The sequence below is a fragment of the Callorhinchus milii genome, unplaced genomic scaffold (assembly GCF_018977255.1).
Source record: "Callorhinchus milii isolate IMCB2004 unplaced genomic scaffold, IMCB_Cmil_1.0 Scaffold1, whole genome shotgun sequence".
In the NCBI taxonomy this organism is placed as follows: domain Eukaryota; kingdom Metazoa; phylum Chordata; class Chondrichthyes; order Chimaeriformes; family Callorhinchidae; genus Callorhinchus; species Callorhinchus milii.
This window is the reverse complement of record NW_024704742.1, coordinates 18,125,889-18,140,104: the sequence shown is the minus strand read 5'-3', so window position 1 is coordinate 18,140,104 and position 14,216 is coordinate 18,125,889. Positions and strand designations below refer to the sequence as shown.

At 39.6% G+C, this 14,216-nt stretch overlaps 1 pseudogene; it reads right to left on the bottom strand.

The window, feature by feature from the left end:
* Positions 1–7,035: 7,035 nt before the first annotated feature.
* The window catches only part of LOC121849588, a 30,436-nt pseudogene continuing 23,255 nt past the window's right edge, over positions 7,036–14,216 (bottom strand).

The following is a 14,216-nucleotide window of genomic DNA, read 5'->3' as shown; positions in this document are numbered from 1 at the left end:
TCTTCACGAAGTACAATATTAAAATGCCAATTTATTTCCCCAAAGGGTACATGTACATTGTTTAACATAACACTGACATATAAACATTAATGTACAACATAAATAAATCTATTAAATGATACACTTGGGTTCCAGTGCTTATTTCTTCTGCCAAAAACAAAGTTACAGTGACATTCATTGTAAAATGGAATGGTTCAGTTCTGCTACAAGTGTATGCTTTCTTTGTCTTCAATACCAAATCAGTATCAGGCTTTCTCCAGTCACATTTTTAATTAAAGGCGCTCTATAAATGTAATTTTGTTGTTGTTGTAAATTACCTTCATTTTTAAACAATTTTCCAATTAGCTGTCTGTTGTCGGGTTATTGGCCTACTGCCCACCATAGGGTAGAATTCTGCCTGATCCTGTTATAAAACCAGTGTAAAAGAGACAGACCTCAACTTTGTTGATCTTAATGAAAACATATCTCTCAACTGTTAAAAATTAAAGCTATTTAGGAACTTCTTAAGAGTTTTTTTTGTATATAATTAAAAAATATTTCTACCCTATTTAAAAAAAAGGCTGCTGTTCAATAACTCCTTGGGATTTTTAAACAAGTGTGCTCAGTTGGCAAACCTTTTGCTAAATTTTTCAAAATGGCTTTCCCTTATTAGAGCACATTCTGAATAGGATGACAACATGTACTGTTCATTAAATATCTTCATTCTTCTCTTTGGAAATTCCATTATAAGCAATGAACGAAAGAGTTAGCAAACAGAACAGTTAATACAAAAATGTTTTGTTTTACGAGCTAAACCTCTGTGTTACGCAACACAGCTAAAGAGTTCAAACTGTCCAAAGTGACCTCCTGCAACCTCAAATTCAACATGGAAGAACAAATGCTCAGCAAAAAGGCAAAGTCACAAGTTAAATATTTCTACAGCCCACTTTTTGTTCAGAATGCAGGAAGAGCATTTTATTTTTGAATAAACTAACAAAAAATGACCTAGTAATATATGGGGTACTGTCCCTAGTGCATTGAAATGTTATCTGATTTGTTTGCAATGTATGCTTTGAAAGGTCTGTATGGCCCTGTGACAAACTGTTGATAGATTTAATATTAATCACTGCATGTGAATTCTGCTGGAGCCTTGCACCTTACATCACCTTTTTTTGTGTTTTGGGGTGTAGTGTAAATGTTGTAAATGCAACATTCATAAATGTTGAAAGATCATTTGAAAGTTCTCAAGGGATTGAATTGGATGGCCAAAGAACAAGCAAATTCACACCAAGAAATATAAACACAGCATTAAACACTTGAAGTTCCAAGCAGTGATTTGACTTCTTATTACTCAATTGATCATTACAGATCCATTAGGTCTCACACTGAAATGTTAGATATATTTAAAATAGCTTGTCTGTCATGAAAAGCTTGCTCTAAGGTATAAGTTTAGCATATTTTTAAAAAAGAATTGTACTGGATTAGAAAATTCTTAAGACCGCAATCAATCAGTCTGAGCCAGAAAAATCTTTTGACAGCCATGCATTTAGGGAATAGGTGCCTGACTGCTCATTATACTAAAGTTTAAATGACTGCCTTCTCTTAAAATATCTTCGTATCTTTTCAAAGAAATTGAGGGATAGTTAATTACTATCAGGATTTATACAAGAATATGCTTTTGCTCATTTCTGTTCTAAAGCATACTGAAAAATCATTGCAAATTAAGTAAGTAATCTCTGTATGTATTGTGAGGCACTAAAAATCCCCTATCCCTGTGCATTTTCTGAAGTCTGTTCATTATTTAATGAAAGAAAATAACATTACTGGCTCCAATTTTGAAACATGGTGAAAAATGTGACGCGATAATTATCACAGTTTGAAATCTAACGTTTTCTACTATTTTGCACTATTCACCATATTAATCAGGTACATTCTGAGGTAAGTTATGCTGTGAATATCCTGATAGAATACTGAGTAGTTTTCATGTCAAAATCATTGCGTTTTAAAGTTCTATCGTTAAAAAGAGTCAGCTACGGGAGTATGGTGAAAGGGCAGGTAAGTAGGGACTGAAAGCATTGCTCTAAAGAGAGCTGGCATAGACACAATGGGCTGGAAGGCCTCTTCTCTTCTGTGTCGTACATTTCTGTGACATTTTGGCTCTAAGTTGTATCATAACTTTGGAAGATAAGGAAAGTTTAGAAAAATGAAGCAAATGACATTGTTCTTCCTCTCCACGCTCCTTTAATAACCTGATAGCAATTTACAAGTGAAAAGGCAAATGCTTGCATGTTGAACTGCTTCTTAAAGAACAGACGTTTTTTTAAAGGACGGATGGACGGACATTTGTGAAGGAAAGATAATAAGAGGTAAAGGCACCTCCGACAATGCAACCCCACCCCCCCCCACCCCAGCAATGATTAGGAGTGTCAGGCTAGACTATGTGAGTTCAAGTTCTACTGGACACAATACGACAACCTTTTGATTCAGAGTCGAGAGTGTTACCAACTAAGCCAGGTGGAACAGGCTTAAGAAGCTAAATGGATTAACTCCTCTTGTTTTAGTACCTTGGGATGTCCTCCTAATGTGAAAGCTGCTATAGAAATGTAATTTGTTAGTTGTTGTTGTTCCTATTCACCTGAAATGAGAAGGTCTTATCTTTTTTACTTTTGGAATACAAAAATACAAAGTTTACTGAACTTTAAATTAAATGGATATTTTTTAATTCTGTATTATTCAACACATCATCATGTCAATCATCAGACCTTTTTTCTGGATTTCAGTACATCAGGAACAAACATCTTGAAATTGAATATGTGTCACAAAATCTCAATGGATTTTTGGCTGATATATCAGTGAATTCACTCACTGGAAACAAATCATTATCTCAGTTATTTAAAACAAGTTAATTCAAGCATTTATGCTGAAACTAAAATGTGCTTATTGATTAGCTGGGGCATTTTGTACTTTTCAAAATGAATTGAACTTTGATAATTCACAGAAAGACCTCCAGAAATCATACAAAGCTATGCATATGTAATTGATAATTAAGTTTTGGCATTATGCACAGAACAAAAAAAAATTCTGCAAGCAAAAAATGTACATGAAACACCATATATTTGCAAAATTACATACTTTTTAAAAAAATTGGACAATTTATTCTATTTAGACATTTTGATCAGAAGAAAATTGTTATTTTATATTTTTATAACATCTGATTGAATGGCTCTAAATCAACTCAAAGGTGCTGGCACCAAGCTTAAGAATGGGCAGTGTAATAAAAACTTGGCATTTTAACTGTTCTACAAAGACAGCAATGTGCATTGCTATTAATGTCCAAATCATTTCATGGAAAACTAGCCTTCAAAGAACAGCACCTGCAGTATCTCCAAGGTTTATTGACCCAATCACTGATTTCCCTTGTTATCACTGAGCTTCTAAAATGCTTGTTCTTTCAACCATCTGAGAGTTATTCTGTGCTTGTTGATAAATTTACCAACCTTGATTGTGAGCACATTCTGTTGCTGCTGTAATAGGAAGGTGATAGGGTGGCTATGCTGAAAGGGTGATATCAAAGGGGACAAAGTGCAAGTTTCTTCTGAATCTCTCATGGCATCTCATGTGAAATGAAACATGCTATCTCTTGTGAAGAGAATTACATAAACATCTGAAAAGGAAAAATATAAGAATATAGGGAACTGACTGGAGAATGGAATTGAATGAATAGGTCTCTTACCCATTACCATGCTTAAGATATCTAAATCAAACTGAGAGTTCCATGCATCGCACCTACACATAAAATTCCAGAGATACTTATTGGAATGCAATGAACAGTCTCTCCCTGGAGGACACATCCTGCTTAGCTAATTCCAGAAAGTATTAATCGCAGATTGGCAAGAGCCAAGGCTTGGGGACCCCAGAGTGTGCAGTGGGGTACTGCTAGAATCTAACCATCTAAAACTGCATGCGTAGCTTGCCATTGAGAGCACTATCCTGCAAGCTTTCCTGCTGCTTCTCCAGCCAGGACCATCCTACCTATTAGGGCTTTGGTTTGCTGAGTGGGAGCTGAGTGGGAAGAGTCACTGTCCCTAGTAACTGGTCTGTCCTTCCAAGCCCTGACGATGAGCCAGTCTGGCTGTGCTGTCATCAGCAGTGCTGAGAGTACTGAGGACCCACTTGGCTCAGAAACTGGACTACCGTGACTGCCACAGAGGTTGGGCTCAATTCTGGCGTGCCAATACGAAACATGTCACCAGCTCCAAGGAAACCCCACTTATCTACCCACCACCACACCCCCCTCTCCACACACACACACATACATCAGGAGGATAATGACTACTTAGTCATTTGACTTTCAACAAGCACAAGTTTGAGCCCTCATAAGGTGAATGGCAGACACCAGGAAGCCTGTGCAAGCCATCTTTTTCCTTTTAAATGGCATAGCTACAAAATGACATCAAGGACAGAGCACTTCTGGACACACATTTTTTGGGACAGGAAAGGGTCTTGTTCTCTTGATAATTCAGAACTCATCTACCACCTCTTCTTACCCTCACCCCTCAATCACTTCTCTTTCCAAAAACACACCTCGTCAGCTCATGAACACCTTTATACTATTTGGTTCAAAGATTTCCCAGATATTGTAACTAATTCCACAAGAGCATTATCCTTTTATTAATATCACACATTATTTAGTGTTGAGTAAGGCTGAATATTAACATTTTCAGCCTGACTTTCTAACAAATCAGCTTGAAAGTCAGCAGCTTGAGGATTTCCAGCAATTTATGAAATGTGCGGATGAAATCAGCTGCATTTCACAATGTGATCAATGTATTATTTATCATATTGAAGACATTAAGAAACATTGCAAATATCACCTATGATGTGCCCTTCTTATCCTCTCTTAATGAAAATCTTTGGTTCCTGCCTTAATGAAAGTCTGTTGGATCAAACCCAAACTCCAAGCAGCAAATCCAAATCTAAGAAGAATTCCAAGTACTTAGTGCTGGCTTCCTATTCAGTGTTCCAGTCTTCAGCAACACGAGCAGCAGCAATGGAAAATGTGCAAACCCTCAATGCCAGATTAGCTTTGATTAATTCACTCAACAACAAACCTATACACCAATATTTCAAAAGTATCATATGATAATGTTTCTGGCATAAAAGCAACTTGGGAGCCAAACCAAAATTTGCAGAAATGTCCAAACATTCACCAGCGTGTTAGAAAGAGTTAAACACAACTGGGAGTAACCAAGTGGTGGTCTTCTACAATATTTGCCTGCCATCGGCTTTCAACAATAAAAACAAAAGTCTGCTTTATTGAATGATATAACGCATTGGGATGCCTTTTTGGTTCCTTTAGCAACCTACTTGCTGCCTAAAAGAAATGACTGGCAGCTACATTTTGTAAATAGACAAAAAAAGCAGAGTTACCCAGAGAAAATGCCAAAACTGAAATGTTTAGATCATGTAATAGACTGAGAAAATCTAAATCATTTCTCTTGTTTAGTTTAATTATACAAAGTCTTCCAAACATGAGGCCTAAGAACATTTCAATGAACCACAATTCAATTATTCTTTACATTATCGCTCAGAATGGAAACATAGATTGTGGTTGTAAGTTTCCTTGGGATAGTATTGACAGGGAAAGAATTACATCAAAACTTCAAAACTCCAGTAATCAGCATTCATTGGTAAAAGTAAAGTTTTCGGTCAGGCCTAATGTAACTAAATGTAGGTTTGTGCTATCTATAGTGAGTGTGAATATTATAAAAGATGATCATAGTAGGATTTGCACAAATAAAGGGATGAAATATACTTTTACAGATCAGCTATTATGATCAGTTTGCTTGAATCATTCTGGACGAGTCTTCTGAAACTCTTCTAAAATCCTTTGCTTCATCCCCACTCTATCTCTATTTTGAAAAGACTTTTAAAGAAGTTTCTCTTTAACTGCACCTTCGACCAGCTGCAACTTCACCCCCCACCCTCCACTGTCCCCATCTCCTTCCCAGCTCAGCCTCCCATACTGTCTTTCAAAATGCTTTGAGACACTCTCTTGACATGAAAGATGGCATATAAGTGTAAATTGTTGGTGTCAGCTCGCAAGCAGTGGTGCAGCTAAAACAACACAAACTGCAGCACTGCCACTGATGGAGACTCCTCACTTTGGCTTTGGTAGCAGTTTTGCACTATAAAGCAGGGGGCTCTGTTATTTGTGGGGCACTTGAAATCCAATTGGAAGTGGCTTCTAGGCTACCCCACAAACAAACACTGGAGGCAATGATAAATGCTTGTTTACAGAGCCATTTTCTGACCAGAAGTAATCTGAGCCCTGTGCCTGCTGCAAAATCCAGCAGTGTCATTCACACACAACTTGCTTGAAGGGACCTTGTTTTTAAAAAAAAAGAAATTCTAAGAAACAGATAACCAGCAAAATTATCTTCAGAAATTGTTAGGGTCAACCTATCCAATGTATAATGTCTGGTTAATTATCAAGTAAACTTAACGTGATTAAGTCTAATTAAGTTGATTAAGTCTAGAAGACGTGAAAAGCGCTATATCAAATGCAAGATATATATATAAATATATATTTATTATAAGTGACTTCAACACTCCAGCTTTAACAAGTCGAGAGTGTGTCATATGCTGCTGTGGTCTAGCTCATCCTTCCATGGGGGAAAATCTCAAACTTCAACTATTGTATTGCTTTCCCAGGCTGCATGCTGCAGTTGAAATTCACTCACAAAACAGTTCTACATTTCCCATTTTCCACAATTAGCAGGAGTTGTTACATGCCTTGAGTATCACACATGAAGCCAAATTGAGCAATTTCACTTATAAAGTGAAGAATGGTCTTGGCTCAACCCTGCTGAATATTGAAGATTTTCTTCTTTAACTGCAGATCCAACTGCACTCACTGCACATTAAGTATAAAGTTTTTTTTAACAATAAGCTTGTTACAACTGCCCAGCTCACAAAGGTGCAAAGTTACCAAGTTATGTACAAACACTTTCCAAGAATATATTTTTTAACAAGAATGAATATTGAACAAAGAGGCTGCGGCAAAGCTTTTATTGTTAATTAGATGTGAAGTGTGGTGGTTCTGGCTGGTATTTCAGCTGAGGTAGGGATCAAAATGTCAGGCTATCGGTTCAGTAAATAGGCAGAGTGAGCTGAGGGCAGGGTTTGTGCAGGTGAGCTGAAAAGGAAGCTTCAATGTAGCTGCTTACCTTTCGCATCTAAAGACAATAATCAAAGTCCTGAAGCTCTGCACTTTGTTGCACTCACGATATGCAAGACCTTTCAGCAGATCACTTCAAAGCAACAGAGGAGCCACTCGTACTTAAACATGGGACTTTGAAGGCATCTCTGCTTTGGCTTTGTAATACTTGGCTGGTGACAAATTTATTCTTCGAATGTTCAGTTCAACGGCAAATGCTCTGGCTTTCTGATAGAAGTAAAGTGACATTTCGCGATCCATGAGGAAGTTATGGTAAATAGTGGCGAGTCTGGTACAGATTTTCAGCTGAGAACTCTTATTGCCCAGGTCCATGGCCGCTGCAAGGGCTAAATGATAGTAACCAGCTGCGTCATGTGGATCCTGCAAAAAACAACAGAAACGCACAGATACGGTTGACGTTAGATTGTTATTCAAACTTGTGAGTAAGAACGAATAATAATCAGTCAAAATCATGAACGCATTTAAAGCAACTCCTTTTAAAATTTAGGGGAATGTAGTAACTTCAAAGGATCACTTCAGATGAAGAAGGCTCTTCAGTCAATTTGATCTTATCCTTCCAGAAAGCTGCCATCCTTCCATTACAGGACCAAGCTTATTCTTCAACTAGTCCAACATCCTACCTGGCTATCCATTCCAGTCATTAATAAGGTGTCAATCTGTCTGAGTTCTAAATGACTTGGTTTACAAAAAAAAATTGGTTTCATCCACAAAATATACAGTCAATCCATTTTATAATATATTCTGTGAGGCGCTTTGAGACGTCTCAATGACTTGAAAAGGCACTATATCAAACGCAAGTATTATTATTATTATTATTAAAAAAGGTGGCGATAGGGAGGAGAGTGCACTGGAAAGGTCTATCCTAGAGCTAAGATAGCAATGGATAAGGATTTCATTTTAGAGCAGCTTGTACTTTTATATATTATTGGAGTTTAGTAGTTGTAATTTTGTATTTATAATAATAATATAATATTTATAAAATAATATAATAAAATATTTATTCTTACCTTGAGGTTATAGAAGGTCATGTCTCCTAGTTGTATATACACTCTGACATAGTACATGGTCTCCTCATCAAACACCAGTGGAAACGAGCAGAGGGAGAGGGCCTTCAAATAAAAGTGTTCAGCCAGCTCGCATTGCCCAAGAGACTGATGTATTATAGCCAGTCGATGGTAAGCAATGCGTTCATTCAACATATTTCCTACCAGAGAAGAAAACAGCAAATTTTACAAAAAGGGAAATATTCCATATATAATAATAATATAATAATCCTTGCATTTGATATAGCTCGAATCACATCGGAAGGACATCTCAACGTGCTTCACAGGATTTTACTGTGAAATTTAGTGACTGTGTATTTGTAGGCAAATGCAGCAGTACAATTGCACACAGCAATGTCCCACAAACAGCTGTGAAACAAATCACCAATTTTATTTGGGGGATTATTGGCCAGGACACCGGGAGAAACTCCCTTCTCGTTTGAACAGTGCCACGGGATCTTTCACGTCCACCTGAACAGGTAGACAAGACCTCGGTTTAACATGAACTGTGAAGTACTTATACAATGGACAATGCAATACCCCCTCGAGCATTGCATTGGAGTGTCAGTTTAGACTATGTGAGTTCAAATCCCAACATGGACTTGAACCCACAACATTCTGATTCAGCGGTGAGTGTTCCAGGACTGAGCCAAGCTGGCACATATTTTTTTATATATTACACCCTACATCCATCCTGGATCAGTCTAAACCCAGCTACCTTCCTTCTCAGCCCCAATCTCCTCTTTCTTGCCTTAATTGGCTCTAGTTTCCTTCTGACCTCAATGAAACCCACCACCTGCTGCCTCGACCCCCTCCCCACTAACTTGCTGGTCACCCAGCTCCCCTTCCTCTGCCCACTACTGGCTAACGTTATCAACCAGTCCCTCTCCTCCGGATCAGTGCCTGCCCCCCTCAAAACTGCTGTCATCACCCTCCTCCTCAAAAAACCTTCCCTAGATCCCTCCAACCCTAGCTACTACTGCCCTATTTCTAACCTGCCCTTCCTCGCAAAAGTCCTAGAACGCGTTGTTGCCAACCAACTTCGCGCACACCTGTCCTTCCACTCCCTCTTCGAACCCCTCCAGTCCAATTTCCGCCCTGCCCACAGTACAGAGACTGCGCTTGTGAAAGTCGCAAATGACATCCTCTCTATCTGTGACCAGGGCTCCCTCTGCCTCCTTGTCCTCCTGGACCTCTCCGCCGCATTCGACACAGTCGATCACGCCATCCTCCTTGACTGCCTTTCCTCCATCATCCACCTCAGAAGGACCGCACTCGCCTGGTTCGAATCCTACCTCACAAACCACCAGCAGTACATCTGCACAAACGGCTTCTCCTCCCGCTCTCACCCGGTTACCTGTGGGGTACCCCAAGGATCCATCCTTGGCCCCTCCTCTTTCTGATCTACATGTTCCCTCTTGGGGATGTCATCTCCAGACATGGGGCACACTTCCACATGTATGCGGATGACACCCAACCCTATTTTTCCACCTCTCTTTGCAATCCCCAGTCCCCTGATGTTCTGTCAGCCTGCCTGTCAGACCTCAGGAGCTGGATGAACGCAAATTTCCTTCAGCTGAACGTTGACAAGATGGAAGCCATACTTTTTGGCTCTTGTCAACGTCTAAAATCTCATAGGTTTCACCTCCTCCACCTACCTGACCTCCCCCAAAAATTCTCCAAACCCGTACGCAACCTAGGCGTCAGGTTCAACCCCCAATTATCCTTCCTCCCCCACATCCGGTCCCTCACCAGCACCGCTTTCTTCCATCTCCAACGCATCGCCTGTCTCTGCTAATACCTCTCTCTGAAAGCCGCTAAAACCTTGCTCCATGTCTTTGTCACCTCTCGGCTGGACTATTCAAATGCCCTCCTCACCCGTCTTCCCTTCACTACCATCCATAAAATCCAGATTATACAAAACTCTGCCGCTCGCATTCTCACCCACACCAAACTCCGCTCCCCGATTACCCCAGTCCTTGCCAGACTGCACTGGCTCCCCATCCCAGAGAGGATCGACTTCAAGATCCTCACCCTTGTCTTCCAATCCCTCCACTCTCTGACCTCCTCTCTCCTCAAAACAGTGCCCATTGTCGTCGTTCCTATGGGTCTGGCATCCTCCTTGTCTCCCGAGTCCTCCGCTCCACCCTCGGCAGCCGTATCTTCAGCCACTATGCCCCGAGGCTCTTAAAATCCCTTCCTCACTCCCTTCGCCTCTGCCCCTCTCTTCCTATTTTCAGGTCTCGGCTGAAGACCTTTCTTTTCGACTGCACCTTTGATCACCTTCCTCCCCCTCCCCCTGGCTCGGCACCGGGATCTGTTATTGTGAAGCTCTCTGAGATCTCGTCCAGCGTGCTGTTGTTGACCTAAGTTTCACTGTACATTTCAATGGCTTTTCCTGGTAACTGATTCAATGAGTTTATCACCTTGCGTGCAAAACAATTTGCCTGACTTCCTTTCTCATTCCTAACCATCTCATTTTGAAACTTTTGTCTGAATCCTTCAAATAGTGAACAATTTGTCTGGATCAATTTGTCCATTTCCTTCTCAAGCATAAAAGTCGATTCACTTGTCATTACAGCTGAATGAAGCACCAGTGCTATAATTAAAATAGAACTAGCTAAGTGTGGAGCTAAAACCTCTATCAATGAAATCATATGAAGCAGTGGGTCTCACAGGTCAATGGGAACAAATTATTTTGCTAATTGAGAGCAGTTCATTTTAAATCTTGGCATTTCTTTGACCATTAGTTAAAAAAAATTGACCTTCACTGTGTGGAATTAAAATGGGAAAAACCTTATTAAATGCTCATACCACAAGGCTGGTACATTTACCAATCGTAGAAGAATCAACCTGTAACCCTGGATGAGCTTGTAGGGTTGATAATGTACACAGACCAGATAATCAATCAAATGAATGTTTTACATGGTGAATTTTAAACAATCTTCACTCAGTTAGTCTCAAGATCACAGGCAGGAATCAATTAGTTTCAAGACCACAATCGTATTTGTGAAACTGCTTTCTGGTCAGCATTAAAAAGTGAAGAATGTAGAACTTTCTTCTCTTCCATTACAGAATATCTGAGTGAGAGCCAAGAATGCAGTAACCTTAGGTTGAATTAATTGCTCAATTTATCTAAAGGTTGCTCCTTCTTGATTTGCTGACGTCAGTTAAGTAACTCCCACTAAAACTAATCCTAACAGCAAACGAATCATTGCGAACATGTTACAATTGGAATGAGTTAGCCATGAAAGTTTTGGTGGTTGAAAAAACAATTGAACTGGAAAAAAACATAGGTACATAGCAACATGAGAAGGCCATTCAGCCCCTTGAGCCTGTTCCGCCATTCTATAAGATCATGGCTGATCTGTACCTCAACTCCAATTACCCACCCTTGCCTTGATACCCTCACCTAACAAATATCTGTCCATCTCAGTCTTGAAAATTTTAATTTTTCACAGCCATTTGAGAAGAGGGTTCCAAATTTCCACTAACGTTTGTGTGAAAAATTAATTCTGGTGAATCTGCAGTGCACCCCTTCCAGAGTCAATGTATGCTTCCTGAGGTGCGATGTCCACTCACAACGTAACTTGGGTTTTCTGAATGGAAATCCCTTGAATCTCAGGTCTGAGGGGATATGGACTGAGCTGAGGTCTCGCAGTTGACATGAGGTACAGCAGTTTCACTGTAGAAAACTTAAGCACATTGCGGATTCTCTTTCCAACGGTTACACCAACAGAATGCTTTTCCAACACCATTATATGGAAAGACAACAACAAATTGCACTTATATGGTACCTTTCACGCAGGAGAACATCTCAAAGCACTTTGCAGAGACTCATGAGAGTTTTAAATATTTGAGCATCTTAAGTAGAGATGATCTTTGCCCTGACAACTTGAGGAGAAGGGATGGAAGTGGAATTAGTACGATATGCAGATGGCTCTGGTTGGGTACTTGCACCATCACAGACACAACAGGTCAAATGGCCTCCTTCTGAACGGTAAACATACTAGGATTCATTACATTCTGTGGTTCTATTATGAAAACATAAACATATGTATTAAAGGGTGAACTAAAAGTATTATTAAAGAGTGCAGATCCCTGACTGTGCACCGTTGGAAAAAGAATCCGCAATGTGCTTAGGTTTTCTACAGTGAAACTGCTGTACCTCATGTCAACTGTGAGACCTCAGCTCAGTCCATATCCCCTCAGACCTGAGATTCAAGGGATTTCATTCATAAAACCCAAGTTACGTTGTGAGTGGGCATTGCACCTCAGGAACGATATATTGACTCTGGAGGGGGTGCACTGCAGATTCACCAGAATTAATTTTTCACGCAAAGGGTAGTGGAAATTTGGAACCCCCTCCCCAATTTGCTATACAAATTTAATTTGTTGTTTGTTGTTGTTGTTGAATTGGAAAGAAAGAGAAAGATCTCGGTTACCCAGGGACACGCTGAGTGCCAGAGCAGTTTGGGCAAATTCCAGGGCTTCTGCGTAGCTCTTCCCATGCATCAGTAGTTCTGTCAGCTTGTTGCAGAGTCGGAGCTCTACATTTGTGTTTTCACTCTTAATGGCAAGTGGAAGCGCTCGATCCTGGAACACACAAGGGAGATCTCTGAAGCAATTTGTTACAGCTGATTTCAGTGTAACATAGAAACCAGACAGAAACCATTCAGACTTCAGTGCAGTCATCACTGTAAGATGTCTCGTCTCTCATGACCCATGAAATCTATAACATTTGCTATATCAATGTATAGTCTTAAGACTGACTCAACCTTTTTTTCCCCAAAAAGAGTATTTTTTTAACAGGGATCTTTCTCTCTCTTAAGATCAAATCAATCATTTTAGACATGAACCCAATCCTTGTTTCCTAATGGCTTGGCTGATATTGCCACAGTGAAGCTAAGTCATACACAATCCCTGGTTCAATGTTTAGATTCGGCTGAGTTAGCTGAGCCCACCCAGTGCAATAATAGGTGTGCTGGAATCTAGAATTGGCCTGACTGTGCTACAGAGTGGAGAGGGAGGGGAACATCGGAAAAGGATAATATCTGTCTGTATTTTAATATCTATGTTTCTACAGATATTTGGAATCAAAGCAGGCAAAAGATCTGGAAATGGATAAAATGTTCAAAATCTTAGTTCTCACATACAAACAAAAATGAATTCCATTTGCAGAGTGTGATGTGATACCTGAGTGAACTTCACTTTAGATTGTTTTGTAGCTTTAATATAATATAATAATCCTTGTATTTAATATAGCATCTTATCACATCTTCGAGACGTCTCAAAACACTTCACAGAATGTGCTGTAAAGTGAATTTACCGTATATTTTGTGGGCGAAACATTTACACATGATTAACCGGACCTACAAACACAACCTTCCAACTGATAAATTAAACACAATTCTACAACAGTTTAGATTTAAAGAACATCAGGTAGCCAAAGCAGAATATACATAGACAGCACTTACCCTATAAAAGGATATGGCTTTCTCTCTTTCCCAGGATCCATTAAAAATACATCTCCTGCTGCTTCAAAAACTTCCAGTGCAAAGTCTAATTTTTCCGTACTGACAGCAGCATCATGTGCAACCTTAAATTGTTATTAAACAATGAGCAGCATTATTGTGGAGAAATCACAATGAGGCTCTTACTGAGCTTTTTAGGTATTGAGCATCTGTAAACTATTGATATAAGGCTAGGTTATATAATGCACTGCTAAATATAAGCTACATTTAACAACAGATAGAACACAGCACACATCATGACTTCCAAAAGTAACATGTCTGCAAAACAGCAGGAATATAGATCACAAAATCAGTTCGGATGAAGAAGGCTTGTCAGCCCATCTGATCTCATTCTTCCAAAAAAAGCAACGACCCTACTGTTTTCTCATCAGAGCACCAGGCTGTTTTGCTTAAATTAAAAGGGATCAGAGTATTTAGTTC